The sequence below is a fragment of the Brassica napus genome, unplaced genomic scaffold, assembly GCF_020379485.1.
Source record: "Brassica napus cultivar Da-Ae unplaced genomic scaffold, Da-Ae ScsIHWf_521;HRSCAF=783, whole genome shotgun sequence".
NCBI lineage: Eukaryota > Viridiplantae > Streptophyta > Magnoliopsida > Brassicales > Brassicaceae > Brassica > Brassica napus.
Genome location: NW_026016590.1, coordinates 1,482,833 through 1,500,201, shown reverse-complemented (window position 1 = coordinate 1,500,201; position 17,369 = coordinate 1,482,833).

The window sequence follows — 17,369 nt, the reverse complement described above, 5'->3', positions numbered from 1 at the left end:
GCCATAGGCGAAAGGGTGCAATCTGTACCATTGATTAAATCAATGGACATAAATGAAACCGAAGGGATGCAATGGTTAGAAAAGTAACCACCCCTTCTCCTATATAAGGAGGGCAAGTCCGTGCCTTTGCAGGCACGCCAGGGCTTCCTCCTACACCCTGAAACACAAAGAAAACAGAGAAAATACAGAGAGTTGGTCGGATCCAACATCCAACCCCAAGAGTGGTGTGAAGGCCACAAAGAGGCAGTTTTGGGAGAGATCAGAGGGGAAGTTATGAACGACCCTTTGATTGGTTTTGATTCATCTTGACATCACCCAAAGCATCCTCCAGGGCCTGAGAACACACGCAAATAGTCAGGGAAGAAGAGGGCTGGCCGGATTCCACTTCCTATGGCCAAGAGAGTGTAACGACCCGGAATTGTCAACTGAATTGGTTTGTTTTTCTTTTAATTATTTTAGAAAAAAAACAATTCAATTTCCTTTTTGGTTTAACCAAACCGTGTACGCAACTATATAAATTTTATACATCTCCATCTCCATAAAACCTAGCCGCATACCTTCACGTCTCATGATTTATCACCTCCTTCCCATCTCTCTCGCTCATCACATGTTTCACTTCTTCTCCATGTGTGCATATCATAGAAGCCGAGAAGGGATGCACCCATCGTTCACCTCCAAAATCTGATCCACTGCTTGCACCGCGATGCCACCACCGGCTCTTCCCGTCGCCTTGGAGCTATCTCCATGTCAGACAGAGAGACAGCCTCGCCATCAGTGGTCAAACGGACGTGTTGTTGCCTCGCATATAACTCAAGAGATGTATACATGACGTGAGAAGGAGATGCACAAAGACGGAGCCACTGTCTCACCACCGCGGCACCGATCGGATCCACCGTTGTAAGCTTTAAGCCACAGCCGCTTCACCGACGACCACCGATACGCTTTGCCATGAACCGTGAGCCACCGGCGAGCTGAACCGTTTCACCAAAGATCTAGCCGTTAGAACCGTAGCTATTTTCGAGAAGGTTAATTGTATCATCAGTTGTTTCTTGTGATACAAGAAATATATTTAACATACACTTTTAACATGGCATACGTAGGAAGGAATCAAAGATCTTATGGGTGATTTGTTTGCCAAGTCAACTCTAAAGCCTAGACATTTGACAAGACATATCAGTTCCCGAGTATTATCCGATGAATCTTTAATATTGGCTAAGGTGAGGGTCTATTCCGTAAATCCCGTACCAGTGTAGAATTTTCCTATGTTAGTTTAGATTTCGAATCATGATCCGTCTGTGTGAATTGAGTCTTGATTGTTAGTTAGTTCATTCATTGTAAACTGGAACTAGGGATCTAGAGGATTCAACCGTTGATTGGATTGTGTGATGTTAAGAGATGCGATATATATATGTATGTATACATAGTTATGAGTAGGGACTATGTGCACGGACGGGGGCTCAGAGATGTCTGGGCTAGCGACGCTACTTTGATTGTGCGGGTAGGGGTTCATAGACGTCTGAACTTGCGATGCTACTTGTGCGGGCATGTGGTGCAGAGACGTTTGTATCATGGATGCTACTTGAGAGGGCGGGGGTACAGAGACAGACTGTACTAGCGACGCTATGTATTATATATCCATATGAGGAGATGCGGGGTGTATGGACTAGCTATATGCTATCATCGCATTGTTTGATTTGTGTGATGCGCTAGGCATCGTGTGTGTTCACGTTAGAGCTAAACTTCCATAGTGGGAGTTCTATTTACTCAAGTCAGTGGTTTGCGTGTTTAGCATCCCATACCTCACAGAGTAACTCCCCTGTTACTCACCCCTCCTATTCCTTCCCCTTTCAGATGAGACTGACGAGTAGGAGTGATTGCTATCGGGCTGGTGCTTTGGGAGTTTTATTTACTTTCTTTTTCAGACTTGCGGTTTTATGCTTTTACCGATATTTTTGGGATTTATTATGTTATTTGGATTTATGGTTATTTATTGGATTTACGACTTTGGAGTTCACTTTTGAGAAGTAATAAATAGAGATTTCATGCTTTTTTTTAATTAAGTTATTTCAGAAAATACGGGTGTTACAGAGAGCCTTAAGGAGAGAGAGGTGTGTGGGAAGACAGTTTCATGGGAGTTGGGAACGACCCTGTGATGGAGTTTGTTCATGGATGCTCACGTCCTAGGCTTCCTCTATGTCTTGGGTACACACGCAAATATCCAGGAGAGAAGGGAGAAGGCCGGACTCCACTCCCAATGGTATAGACAGCCTTGAAGGCGGATGCAGTGCCAAAATCAGTTTCATGGGAGTTCAAGGGAAGAGATGAGCGACCCATGCCTGGATCTTATCATTAATGTAAGTATATGATAAGGGCTTGATAAGACATGATGGAGGCGTGCTTTGGAGGAGAATGGACGTCCATGATAAGGGAAGGCACATGATCTAATCAGATCATGTATAAGGTAACCGGTTTATGATTACTTTCCAGTTTATGTTTATGTCTCTTGTGGAACTGGTTCTGGCCAAGCATGGCACGCCCTTGAAAACTACATATAATGTGATGTGATCTAAGGATCTAGTAGTTGAGAAAGGGACAGGATCATAGTTGGTACAACTCGTCCATATGGTGTGATGGACGGATGCAATGAATCGGCCATACTATATGGGGCGGGACATGGCAACTGGGTTTGTGTTGATCACGGCCTGATCCATCAGAGGGTGATCTATGTATGGGTATTATTGGCCATGATCATAATCCAGGGGTGAAGAGTCGTAACCTTTCAGAAAGGTAGTTATCCATGACAGTTTACCGAGTAAATGGAAACTGTTGGGGGACAGCGGTAGTGGCCGCATGAGGAGATGGCCGTGTGTCATCTGGTCTTGGCAAGGATGGACGACCTGAACCATAGGTGATGTATAAAGGTGTCTGATCTGATTGATCAAATGATGCACCGGTTGTAAGGGTAAGATTGATCGGGTTCATTGGGACATGGTTCCATGGCCGGTTAGGTAAGTGTGAAGCATACGCTTAAGACTTGATAGCACTGAATCAAGGCCTTGGCCGGTTCAGGGGTGATGTCCATGGCCTTGGCTGCAGTGATCATGATCGGGATCCATATGATCTGGGTCGATTCATTGGATTCTGAGTATGGGAATCTCTTAGTTGGGATTTATCATGAGTTTTCATGAATTTTAATTAATTTTTGGATCACTTTTGGAAGTAGCCAGAAATGTAGCTGAAGACTTCCCAAAAGTACTTGGTGTGTGGGGATGGTTGGCTGAATGACTAAGTACTCAAGGGAAGAGTATATGTAGGTATAAGAGAGCTGTACGAGTAGACGGAGAGCTGGTCGAAGCTACCTCACAGCTCTATCAGCTGGGTCGAGAGTGATGGAACCTCAAGTGAAGTGGTTCAGCTCAGCTAGCTGGATGAGCTAGCTAAACAGCTAAGTCAGCTGGGACAATGAGCTAAAAAGCTCTGTGGATGTGGCAAAGGTATGATGTAGCAATGTTGCATAGATCTAGATAGAATGGTTAGGGGAATAGAACCTCATATTTGTATGCCTTGATTTGGGTTCGGGATTGACCTTGGAGCTAGCTGGTAGTTGAGTATACTAACCATTAGCTGTGGTGATTCGACCAGACAAGTATTATATTGGCTGTAGACCAATGGTTAAGTAGAGAATATCCGCTGCGTATCAGTTGAAATGATCTAAGCTAGGGAACGACTAAGGTAGTCCTAAGCTAAGGTCTAAGTTAGCCTTCGCCGATGGGCGATAATATAGATAAAGGGCAAAATTTTGAGAGGTTCGGTCAGTGTATGGACCGAGCGACGTGAGGCATCGACCGCGGCCTAGTCGGCCGGGATCGGGTCTTACAGTTGATCCTGCCAGTAGTCATATGCCTGTCTTAAAGAATTAGCCATGCATGTGTAAGTATGAACGAATTCAGACTGTGAAACTGCGAATGGCTCATTAAATCAGTTATAGTTTGTTTGATGGTAACTACTACTCGGATAACCGTAGTAAATCTAGAGCTAATACGTGCAACAAACCCCGACTTCTGGAAGGGATGCTTTTATTAGATAAAAGGTCGACCCGAGCTCTTCCCATTGCTCTGATGATTCATGATAACTCGATGGATCGCATGGCCTTAGTACTGGCGATGCATCATTCAAATTTCTGCCCTATCAACTTTCGATGGTAGGATAGTGGCCTACTGATGTGACCCAGATCAAGCATCGACCGACTCGGATCATGGATACGGCCCAAGGTGGCGTTCTTGTCAACCAGCTCGAGCAAAATGAGGTTTTCATGTCGGATCATGCCAGTCTTGCTGCCTGTGATAGTCCATCTGCTCATTCCGTCCATGCTCATAATAATTTCCCATTGGATCGTGCTGATCAGACCATCTGTACCGTCCCATCCGATCACCCCGACCGTACCGCACGTGCTGTCCACTGCAACGACCCACAGACGCTCGTAATGGAGCTCAGTCTTGAACCACGGCCTAGATATGGAATTGATCAACCCACTTCACTTATTTCCCATCCAATTCAACATTCTGAGACTGACAGTCGAGCCAGATTCAATTTGGGACGAGAAGAATTCAAAGATGTTCACAGATTTTCTCTTTGGCCTTTTTGGTGCGTCCTGCGTGTCCCGAAGGCTGTCCTAAAGTTCTTGCTTCAGTATCCAACCCTATGATGGACTTTTATCTTTCATATTTCACTAAGGCATGGATACTTGAGCTGTCCAAGGACTTGTTTCACAACAGTACACAATTTGGTTCAGCAGATCGTCCGATAGTTCAGTCTGTTCGTGTTAATCAGCCGACAGGCCGTGTGGATCGTCCTGATCACGTCCTGATCCTTACACCAAGTACCAGCACGACCAGAATGAACCTGGACAGAAGAGGAGAAGTCACTTTGACCAGTCTTCATCAATTTCACCAACTTTGACTCCCTTTATTATTTTCTAGTCAATGTTGTCTTTTCCTAGGTTTGTATTTCCCATAATTGTTTATGGCTTTCTTTGACTACAAATCCTATATATATGGCTCATAAGCCACGAAATAATACAGATTGTTTTCCTCATTTTATGAGTTTATATCTTTGTTCTTTGCTTAGAACATTTCTTAGTTTCTTGGTGAGGTTATCTCCAAGTTTCGATCCTTCTTTTGTTGGACCAGTGTGTCACATCCGGCAACAACTGAAGTCTGGTAGTATCATTGGGCCATCCGCAACCCTTTTGTGTCACCGTTCATACCATCAGTTCTCAATTCCCTCGGATCTGAGTTCATATCAACCATACCGAAAGAGTGATCCATATTTTGGTTCTATCAAGTGGTATCAGAGCCACTCTTCCGGTATTGTCTATTTCATTCATCTTCCATTTTCTTATAAACACTTCTTCTTCTACCTTTCTTAAATCCTGGCCCCTCATTACCATCCACCATATCAAAAAAAAAAAAGATCTATATAAATATATATATATATATAGAAATCGAAAGTTTTATTTGGGGATTGGTGGTGGAAGCGAAGGCCTGCTGGCTGAGGAGAAATCCAGCCTTTGAGGTGGTTAAAACGGATTTAAAAAAAAAAATATCTCTTATCTTTCTATCTTGAGAAAATTCTCTTGTTTGCTTGGATTTGCCCATTGGGATTCTTTGATTTGTTCTCTTAGAACATTGAGTAGAAACTTTTCTGTGATCACCTAAATCTGAGAGAAACACTTGAGTGGGTGAGATCAAACACTTGAGAGTGTGAGGTTTTATTTCCTAACTTTTGTGTTGAGATTTTCAGGTTATTATGTTTAGTCTTCAAAGGAGAAATAGCAAGGAGAAATCTCCACAACAAACTATCTCTCAATCTTCATTTAAATATTCTTTGAATAATTTTGATGAGTTTGTTAGTTTGCAGGATAGGCCAAATAGGTGGTGCAATGAACCTTTCAAGACGTCCCAAGGTGAAGCTGATCCAAAGAGGCGATTCCTTCAGTTTGATGTCCAAGAGATATGTGACAATTTTGAGAAGGGAATGATGAAAGCCCTCAAGGACGTCAGTAAGATCAACATGAAGAGCACATCCACACGTGCACCTGTAGCTGAGCCATCCTTATTCATCAGCAAGAAATCTAAAGGTAAATCTGAAACCCATGTTGAGGAGTTGAAAGATTTTTCAGATTCTTTACCTACCTTTGATGAATATGATGAAGAACCAATTGAAAGCTTGATGATTTGTGAGAAAAACTGTGATTTTCCTTCTTTTGAATCTGAGTTTATGAATGTTAATGAACAGACTATTGTAGAACTAACAGTTTTGCAACCGGAGCATCCGAGTAGTCTTGTTTTGTCTCAACAGGTTTTTGAGGAAGAGCCACTGGACTATCCACATCAAGGACCACATCTTGACACTAGAAACCCCATGAATGAGGATCTAGGTCCTATCTTTGATGAGGAGGACGAACCTGGCCCAGTCTTTGATGAAGAAGCAACAAGAATCACCTCCATCGTTATGGAGAGCCATCTATGTTTTGATCCAGACACAACTCCTGCCCCTTTGACTCCTGATCTTCAAGAGCACTCTTTTGTTTTGAGTGTCCAGGAAATATAGGTTCAGCCTCTGAGAAATGAAAGCATTGATCGTGCCCAACAGCCTGAGATTTGGAGAAGCTTTGTTGTCCAAACCGGCTACCTTGGAGATGCCAGCGACAGGGGTTCAGTCCAAAACAGATATCTAAACATTCAGAAGGTATTTTGTCATGAATCCAATTTATATGGAACGCCAACTCACAAAGGATTAACGGAGATATGGAATCACTTGAAAAGCTTCACGGAGGAAGGAGTTATGAATTTTCCAAACCGTAGGTTGTCCAGCCCGTCTATCCACAAGTACCAGACTTCTAAAGGAGATTTAGGCCCAAGAAAGAAGCGGCCTGAGACAAAACCGATCCTCCATGAACCAAAGGTGTTTCCTCAGTCAACCTCCTGTTCAAACCAAAAGCACTGTAAGGATCATGGGTTGATTGTCTCTGCTCATCATGAAAACGTTTTGAATCTGAGAATTTCCAAAAGAAAACACATCTTTACTTGGTTGAAAAACGTTTTGTTAAAACCATTTCATGAGTTGTTTTCAATGAGCTGTGTTTTGAAAGAAATTTTGTGTAGGAAAAAGCATGAACCAAAATTGCTTAGGCCAATAGATCAATTTGATTTCGTTCATGATGAAAAGCTTTCAGATATGGCACTGTCGCATTCTTTTCCTAACAGTTTCACACCTTGGCCTAATTTTCAAATTGATAAACCAATTTTTGGCGATCAGTTTACTTGTTTGATGCTTGCCCACATGCTTGATGATTATCCTAAGAGCTTGGATCTTGTTTTTGATGTCTTAAGGAAAGAGAAACCCTTTGATTATTTCTTTCGCAGATTTGATGTGGTTTCTCTAGTTGTTTTGAAAGTGCAGGATATAAAGGATCAGTTTCAGATGGAAGCAAGTAGAAAAGGTCGACACAAAACTTGTGATCTTGGAACATGGAACTGGAAATACTTGAGGGAAACAAGTTCAAAACTCCAAGGAACTTTCTCTCCAAATTTATCCTTCATTGAATTTTACTTGTTCTTTTTGTCTGAGTCATTTTCTTTTGATTCAGGTAAAATGGATTTGAGGACAAATCCTTTTGAAGAGGGAGAGTATGATGTGACCCAGATCAAGCATCGACCAACTCAGATCATGGATACGGCCCAAGGTGGCGTTCTTGTCAACCAGCTCGACCAAAACGAGGTTTTCAAGTCGGATCATGCCAGTCTTGCTGCCTGTGACAGTCCATCTGATCATTCCGTCCATGCTGATCATAATTTCCCATTGGATCGTGCTGATCAGACCATCTGTACCATCCCATCCGATCACCCCGACCGTACCGCACGTGCTGTCCAATGCAACGACCCACAGACGCCCGTAATAGAGCTCAGTCTTGAACCACGGCCTAGATATGGAATTGATCGGCCTACTTAACTTCTTTCCCAGCCAATTCAACATTCTGAGACTGATAGTCGAGCCAGATTCAACATGGGACGAGACGAATCCGAAGATGTTCACAGATTTTCTCTTATGGCCTTTTGGGTGCGTCCTGCGTGTCCCGAAGGCTGTCCTAATGTTCTTGCTTCAGTATCCAACCCTATGATGGACTTTTATCTTTCATATTTCACTAAGGCATGGATACTTGAGCTGTCCAAGGACTTGTTTCACAACAGTACACAACTTGGTTCTGCAGATCGTCCGATAGTACAGTCCGTTCGTGTTAATCAGCCAACAGGCCGTGTGGATCGTCCTGATCACGTCCTGATCCTTACACCAAGTACCAGCACGACCAGAATGAACCTGGACAGAAGAGGATAAGTCACTTTGACCAGTCTTCATCAATTTCACCAACTTTGACTCCCTTTATTATTTTCTAGTCAATGTTGTCTTTTCCTATGTTTGTATTTCTCATAATTGTTTATGGCTTTCTTTGACTACAAATCCTATATATATGGCTCATAAGCCACGAAATAATACAGATTGTTTTCCATTTTTTATGAGTTTATATCTTTGTTCTTTGCTTAGAACATTTCTTAGTTTCTTGGTGTGGTTATCTCCAAGTTTCGATCATTCTTTTGTTGGACCGGTGTGTCACATCCGGCAACAACTGAAGTCTGGTATAATCATTGGGCCATCTGAAACCCTTTGTGTCACCGTTCATACCATCAGTTCTCAATCCCCTCGGATCTGAGTTCATATCAACCATACCGAAAAAGTGATCCATATTTTGGTTATATCACCTACCATGGTGGTAACGGGTGAGGGCGAAATAGGGTTCGATTCTGGAGAGGGAGCCTGACAAACGGCTACCACATCCAAGGAAGGCAGCAGGCACACAAATTACCCAATCCTGACACGGGGAGGTAGTGACAATAAATAACAATACCGGGCTCTTTGAGTCTGTGATATACCTTGGATTTGACCCGTTTTCATCCATGGTATATAGGTGTTTTACTATATATATATAACTATGTTTTCTACTCTTCTAGGTATGTTTTCAGGTTCAGGTGCATTTCGGAGTAAAGCTATGACTTTAGAGCATTTTGGAGCTTAAAAGACATTTCATCCGAGCTGACCATGTAGAGGTCGACAAGAGGAAGAACAATTGATCGATGCACATCCAGTGCTGTCGATCGACACCATGAGATGCCTCGACAAATGAAAATTAATATCGATCGATGTACACAAGTACCATCGATCTATGTCGAGACATTGGACATACGACATTTTGGATCCAGCGGATTTGAAGCCCAAGTCCAAGCTAAATTACGAAAATGCCCTGATGAGTTTTTAAACTAGTAGATTATATACTGCCTAAGTGTTTTGACGGCAGAGAGAGAGAGTTTTGGGAGAGAAGATCACTTGTGATTGGAACTCCTTGTTTTCATTTCTTTTCATCTATACTATGAATTTCCATTTCTTCATTGTCATGAATTGCTTTGCTATGTCTGAGTTGTTCATTTATAAGATCCAGGGTTCAGATAGGTTTGTGGGATTAGCCCCAAACTATAGATCTGCCTTGTTGTGATATTCATTATAGATTTGTATTCATAGCTTGTTTTAGCCTTGCTAACTAGAACATGATCATAGGATTGCATACTCAAGCACCCTTGTTATCCCATCCTGACATCTATCTATCATATTAGGACTGCTAGAGAGGGCTAACCATCAATTTAGTATCTTAATAAGGCATATCATACTCGCGCATAGGCCTGGTTAGAACCCGTCAATCGATGTCCTCAACTGACTATCGGTCAACATAGGTAAAGGTGTATCGGTCGACGTCCCTATAGGACCATCGATCGACACTCTTTCGTTGTCAACATACTAACCGTTGAGACACGAGATCTAGTTTGTTAACCAGTGAAACATGCGACAGCTGATCACTGAGTTAAGCCATTGAGCTCTAACATATCATGCATTCAACAAATAGGCATCTATAGATATTATAATCTCCAACACCTGAATAGTGGCCCTGCGTCTAATATCATTTCCAACCAAGTTACATTTACTATTTACTTCGCTTGTTACTATTGCTATTTCATTTAAACATTTACAACTCTTGGAATTAATAAACACTAGATTTAATTGTTCCCTAGCTCCTTGTGGATTCGATCCCTAAGTACTACATCTGAACCTCTTTTGATGAGAATAACACTCCTTAGGGTAATTTGAGTGGTATCAGTCTGGTAATTGGAATGAGTACAATCTAAATCCCTTTACGAGGATCCATTGGAGGGCAAGTCTGGTGCCAGCAGCCGCGGTAATTCCAGCTCCAATAGCGTATATTTAAGTTTATGTAGTTAAAAAGCTCGTAGTTGAACCTTGGGATGGGTCGCCCGGTCCGCCTTTGGTGAGCACCGGTCGGCTTGTCTCTTCTGTCGGCGATACGCTCCTGGCCTTATTGGCTGGGTCGTGCCTCCGGTGCTGTTACTTTGAAGAAATTAGAGTGCTCAAAGCAAGCCTACGCTCTGTATACATTACCATGGGATAACATCATAGGATTTTGATCCTATTGTGTTGGCCTTCGGGATCGGAGTAATGATTAACAGGGACAGTCGGTGTAGAAACCCGTTAAAAAAAAAAAAAAAATGGTCGATTATCTTTGTGGTGGTCGAGTCGCGGGCGATATGGATCGATCGAGAAGTTTTAAAGTACGAAATGGGCAAAGAAGTGATCGTGAGTGAACTATGAGTCGAATAAGTTGCTCGACCATAGTTAGAAGATGTCTTAGATTGATGAGACTGACGTTTTCGAAGCATAGCATTTTTGGAAGCATGACGGTTTAGAAGCTCGACGTTTTGGAAGAATGACGTTTCTTCAGCACGAAGTTTTCCGCAAAACTTCGTATCAGCGGAATATTATTTCGAAGACATTGGAAACATGATGGGAATTAAGCACGACGGGAAGTAAGCACGACGGGAAGCAAGCACGACGGGATTGAAGCACAACGGGAAAACCCGAAATTGGACGAAAACCCTAATTTCGGTATTATGAAATTTTTCGAGGAAGCTGGAGGCTCAGGACATATTTTCCCTCAACTTCAGAGATCAATTGGAGTTTATTAAAATTGTTCCGAGCATCAGAAGGGGTGTAGAAAAATATTTGGGATTGATCGCGGGACGAAAATTCACCAGAATGGTAGAAATCAGGCGAATGGACCGAGAAGCTCGAGGTCGCTTGTTGCATGGGTTCAGAACGTGGTGTCAACCATCCAGCAAGCTGAGTGTCAACACAAGGAGGAGGTGTAGACGTGCATGGAAGCAGTCCATGCAGCCAGACACATAGAAGCACGAGGTGGAACGGCCAAGCACGAGGTGTCTCCGCGCATGGAACCGAAGCATGCGGCCAGCCATGTGTGTGATGCTGTGGCACCTTGCATGAGTTCCAGTCATGCAGCCTGACATCTGGGAGGAGTTGTGGCGTCCTGCATGTGTCCTGGACATGCAGCAAGCCATGTGGAGCACGAGGTGGATCGGCCAAGCACGAGATGTCGCGACGCATGCAACCGAAGCATGCTGATCGACATGTGTGAGGATGTGTGGCGCCTTGCATGAGCTCCAGTCATGCAGCCTGACATCTGGGAGGAGTGGTGGCATCCTGCATGTGTCCTGGACATGCAGCCAGCCATGTGGAGCACGAGGTGTCGCCGTGCATGCGTCCGGAGCCATGCGGAGCGACACACGGGCTGCCACCAACCTGAAGCTGATTGGCTGGTGTCTCCTATAAATACCCCACGACCCCAGCTCATTTCTTCACATCCAGACCTGTCCAAACCAAGTTAAAAACATGAGAGAAAGGTAGAAAAAGAAAGCAAGTGATTCCGAGCTATATCGAGAGTTTTAGAGAGTTTTCGAGGTCAGTTCTCTACTGATTTCGAGTCAGCACCTTGGGAAGGTTCTGTCCAACTGAAGGTCAATCAAGTGAAGATCAGATCAGATGGGAGTCAAGTCAACGTGGCTATAGAGAGAGAGAGAGAGAGAAAGGAAGTGATCGATTCTAGAGTATTGTCGATTCTGAAGACCGATACTCCACTGAGAAGGCCAGTTCCGTCCAATCGGCGATTCTCTACGATTGTGACGCGGAAGCTCTGTCCAATTCAATTCATCCAAGCCAGTCATATTCTATGATGGTCAAGTGGAGGTGCTGCCCAGAGTTAGTTCAGAAGCACGGGTTCAGATCAGTCGAAGTTCTGCTTGATACTCCGCCGGGAAGTCCGAAGAACTGTCCAAGAGCTAAAGGAGGTTCTGTCCAGATCAGGCCGTCCAGACCTGTTAGTGTCTTCATGATCAAGCCGAGGGTCTGTCCAAGTCGAGGTCAGTTCAGTCCAGTCCAGTCAAGGTGTCCCTTGGGTTTTGGCCAAGTCCTCTTCGATCAACCAGCAGCTTCTCGCCTAGAACACTGTGAGTTGGTTTGTTTGAATTCCACTTGGAATTTAGGGTAGATCGAGTCTGCATATAGATTAGAATGATCACGCTATAGAATGGTAGAGTCCTTAGGGTTATTTTATTTATGGAACCGGACTCAGTTTAGCAAGGGCTAAGCTGAGATGAATGGAATTAAGACTGAGTTAATAACCTGACTAGGACTAGGGCTAGGATGCATCATGTTTTCTATTATTGCGTGTTGATATTGTTGAGTGCAGGTTCCCGTTATCTTTAAAGATAGTTTCTCAGCGGGAGGCTGGACTATCTGGGTAACGGTTTGATTGTGTTGTTTAGTATTGATATTATTGTTTACTAGTTAGTAGTAAGGGTCTTAGGCCATATAGGCCGGACTACTGGTACTATTGGTTTGTGTTGTAGAGTCGAGTGTCTAGTTAGGATCTGGAACTTTAGCTTTAGGTTATGTTCTAGATTGAGTTTGTTTTGTTGTGAGTGTGCCGACAGTATGTGCGTGACCCGCCCATACTAGGCTTGTGTATAGTGTTTCCTCGGCCTCGTACCCAGCGGGTTCAAGGAAACCCCTTATTCGCTGGATCGGGAAGACTCAGACGAACAGTGTCATGTACTATGGCTGAGTATTACACGACGGTGTAATGTGGCAGTGACCCGAAGGACTGTGGGCTGTCGCGCGGTGACCCGAATCACTGTGGGCCGCGGTCGGTTGAAAGTTCCTTCTTCTGGCCTTTGTGGTAGGAAGATAGGATATTGCCGATAGAGAGGAGGAACACGAAGTCACCAGGGCCCAGGTTAGAGTGTTGTGTTAGTGTGTCGTAGAGGGTTATGGAACCCTCGAGTTAGCGTTGCACCGATAACGGTGCTACGAGTTAGATCGAGTCGTAGATACTCATAGTTATTATTGTGATTGTGGTTGATTGATTTGCTTGCAGGTTATGACATTAAGTCCTAAGTCTGGTTTAGGTACCAGATTAGGCTTGATGTGTATTTCGTTAGTGTAGGCCTGACGTTGGCCTGTATGTGTTTGAGTGATTGCTTGTGAAGGGTGGTGGATATTAAAGCTATGCGGTATCATTGGTTGGCCGATCATGTTCTTGTTTGATTGTTGGTCGATCGATTAATGATACTTGCATAGTCTAAGTGTCTAACACTACATGAGTATTGAACTCATGCGTATATATGGTTAACTAGGGATTGTTTGTTGACTTGTTTTTATGCAGGTTCCCGTTACTTGAAGCTAGATCATGGCAGGAGGCCAAGTCTAACTTAGTAACGGTTTGCTTAGCCTTAGCTTTTATTGCATGCTAGGGCTAGATTGATTGTTATTTTGGGTTGTCCGGGTTAGAGTCTAGGTTGCGGGTAGAGGCCGCCAGCTCACTGAGTAACATTAGGTTACTCATCCAACTCCGTTGTCCTTTTTGCAGGTCGCTTTAGGTAAGGATGATCGGATAGCTTGGTGCTGGACGTTAGGACCACCGGTGTAGATTTTCATGCCTTTTGTAAACGGTATTGTGGATTTGTGTTTAGTTGACTCGATTTGGCATTAGGCCGGGACCGGTCTCGAATTATATCAATGTATGGATATTTCTCGAGTCAATAAAGTAATTGTTTTATATGCGCTTCATGAGTACTCTGATATTTGACTAGTCCGGTCTAACACAACGTTAGGTCGAGGTACGGGTTGAAAAGCCTTAGGCCTTGATCTAACGGAAAACGCTAACTCTAGGTACGGGTTGCAAAGCCTTATGCCTTGACGCAGCGGGCCGAGTTAGTGGATGAACTGGTCTAGGTCGTGGAGTAAAGTTTGTGACTCTGACCGGATTGTCCCTAGCCCGTCACGTAGTGCTTCCGGACCATGGTGTTGGGTTGGACGGTCAGTCATGTTCTTGTTTGATTGTTGGCTGGCCGGTTGGCCTTTCATCTCCAACCCTTGGTGTGGGTCGTCCGTCGGTCATGTTCTTGTTTGATTGTTGGCCGGTGGGTCGACCTATGCTTAGGACGGTTCGGGGGTGTTACAGAGGTGGTATTAGAGCATGGTTTCGTCCATGCTTCCAGAACTCATGATTTAATCGGTTTTAAATATTTATCGAGTCAAATTGAGTCACAAAAGGCATTAGGGAAACCGGTCACGTCCAGCGATAGGATTTGTGGTTTTAGGAATTAGGATTGAGATAGTGGAATCTAGAATTGCTAGGTTGCTTGGGTAGAACAGTTAGGTTGCTGGTTAGCATTGCTAGGTTGTTTGGTTAGCATTGCTAGATTGTTGCTAGTATTTGTTGGGTTAGTAGATTATTTGATTGGTTGTCTGCTAACTTGCGTTTGAGGTGTTCTTTTAAGTTGCAGCGAGTAAGTGTGTTCGTTGATCGGAACTTTAAGGGCTGAAAACCTTAAAGTGGTGGGAGTTCGAGGCCAAACCCAAACCCGAAGAGAAAGAGTGGAGACAGATTCAGAGAACTGGGCTGTGGTATGGACTTGACAGATGGGAGGAAACAAGACTTCGTTGGGAATGGACTTCATCAGTACTTGGGAAGACAAAGATCGAGAAGGATTTGAGGAATCTGTACAAGGATGATATTTACCGAAAGGACAAGATAGTATCATGGGCAATGAATGTGTTATGACAGAGTAAAAGCAAGAGGGTGACTCAGTGCTCATTCAAGTGATGAGATATGAAGACGATTGCGGAGGCCTTGAAGAGGACACTCAAGGAACCGTGGTGGACAGAGTAAAGAGGTTATGGAGAATGTTTTGAAGACAAACATTGTGCAACTAAGAATTCGAGGACGAATTCTATTAAGGGGGGGAGAATGTAGAAACCCGTTAAAAAAAAAAAAAAAAAATGGTCGAGTATCTTTGTGGTGGTCGAGTCGCGGGCGATATGGATCGATCGAGAAGTTTTAAAGTACGAAATGGGCAAAGAAGTGATCGTGAGTGAACTATGAGTCGAATAAGTTGCTCGACCATAGTTAGAAGATGTCTTAGATTGATGAGACTGACGTTTTCGAAGCATACCATTTTTGGAAGCATGACGGTTTAGAAGCTCGACGTTTTGGAAGAATGACGTTTCTTCAGCACGAAGTTTTCCGCAAAACTTCGTATCAGCGGAATATTATTTCGAAGACATTGGAAACATGATGGGAATTAAGCACGACGGGAAGTAAGCACGACGGGAAGCAAGCACGACGGGATTGAAGCACAACGGGAAAACCCGAAATTGGACGAAAACCCTAATTTCGGTATTATGAAATTTTTCGAGGAAGCTGGAGGCTCAGGACATATTTTCCCTCAACTTCAGAGATCAATTGGAGTTTATTAAAATTGTTCCGAGCATCAGAAGGGGTGTAGAAAAATATTTGGGATTGATCGCGGGACGAAAATTCACCAGAATGGTAGAAATCAGGCGAATGGACCGAGAAGCTCGAGGTGGCTTGTTGCATGGGTTCAGAACGTGGTGTAAACCATCCAGCAAGCTGAGTGTCAACACAAGGAGGAGGTGTAGACGTGCATGGAAGCAGTCCATGCAGCCAGACACATAGAAGCACAAGGTGGAACGGCCAAGCACGAGGTGGAACGGCCAAGCACGAGGTGTCTCCGCGCATGGAACCGAAGCATGCGGCCAGCCATGTGTGTGATGCTGTGGCGCCTTGCATGAGTTCCAGTCATGCAGCCTGACATCTGGGAGGAGTTGTGGCGTCCTGCATGTGTCCTGGACATGCAGCAAGCCATGTGGAGCACGAGGTGGATCGGCCAAGCACGAGATGTCGCGACGCATGCAACGGAAGCATGCTGATCGACATGTGTGAGGATGTGTGGCGCCTTGCATGAGCTCCAGTCATGCAGCCTGACATCTGGGAGGAGTGGTGGCGTCCTGCATGTGTCCTGGACATGCAGCCAGCCATGTGGAGCACGAGGTGTCGCCGTGCATGCGTCCGGAGCCATGCGGAGCGACACACGGGCTGCCACCAACCTGAAGCTGATTGGCTGGTGTCTCCTATAAATACCCCACGACCCCAGCTCATTTCTTCACATCCAGACCTGTCCAAACCAAGTTAAAAACATGAGAGAAAGGTAGAAAAAGAAAGCAAGTGATTCCGAGCTATATCGAGAGTTTTAGAGAGTTTTCGAGGTCAGTTCTCTACTGATTTCGAGTCAGCACCTTGGGAAGGTTCTGTCCAACTGAAGGTCAATCAAGTGAAGATCAGATCAGATGGGAGTCAAGTCAACGTGGCTATAGAGAGAGAGAGAGAGAGAAAGGAAGTGATCGATTCTAGAGTATTGTCGATTCTGAAGACCGATACTCCATTGAGAAGGCCAGTTCCGTCCAATCGGCGATTCTCTACGATTGTGACGCGGAAGCTCTGTCCAATTCAATTCATCCAAGCCAGTCATATTCTATGATGGTCAAGTGGAGGTGCTGCCCAGAGTTAGTTCAGAACCACGGGTTCAGATCAGTCGAAGTTCTGCTTGATACTCCGCCGGGAAGTCCGAAGAACTGTCCAAGAGCTAAAGGAGGTTCTGTCCAGATCAGGCCGGCCAGACCTGTTAGTGTCTTCATGATCAAGCCGAGGGTCTGTCCAAGTCGAGGTCAGTTCAGTCCAGTCCAGTCAAGGTGTCCCTTGGGTTTTGGCCAAGTCCTCTTCGATCAACCAGCAGCTTCTCGCCTAGAACACTGTGAGTTGGTTTGTTTGAATTCCACTTGGAATTTAGGGTAGATCGAGTCTGCATATAGATTAGAATGATCACGCTATAGAATGGTAGAGTCCTTAGGGTTATTTTATTTATGGAACCGGACTCAGTTTAGCAAGGGCTAAGCTGAGATGAATGGAATTAAGACTGAGTTAATAACCTGACTAGGACTAGGGCTAGGATGCATCATGTTTTCTATTATTG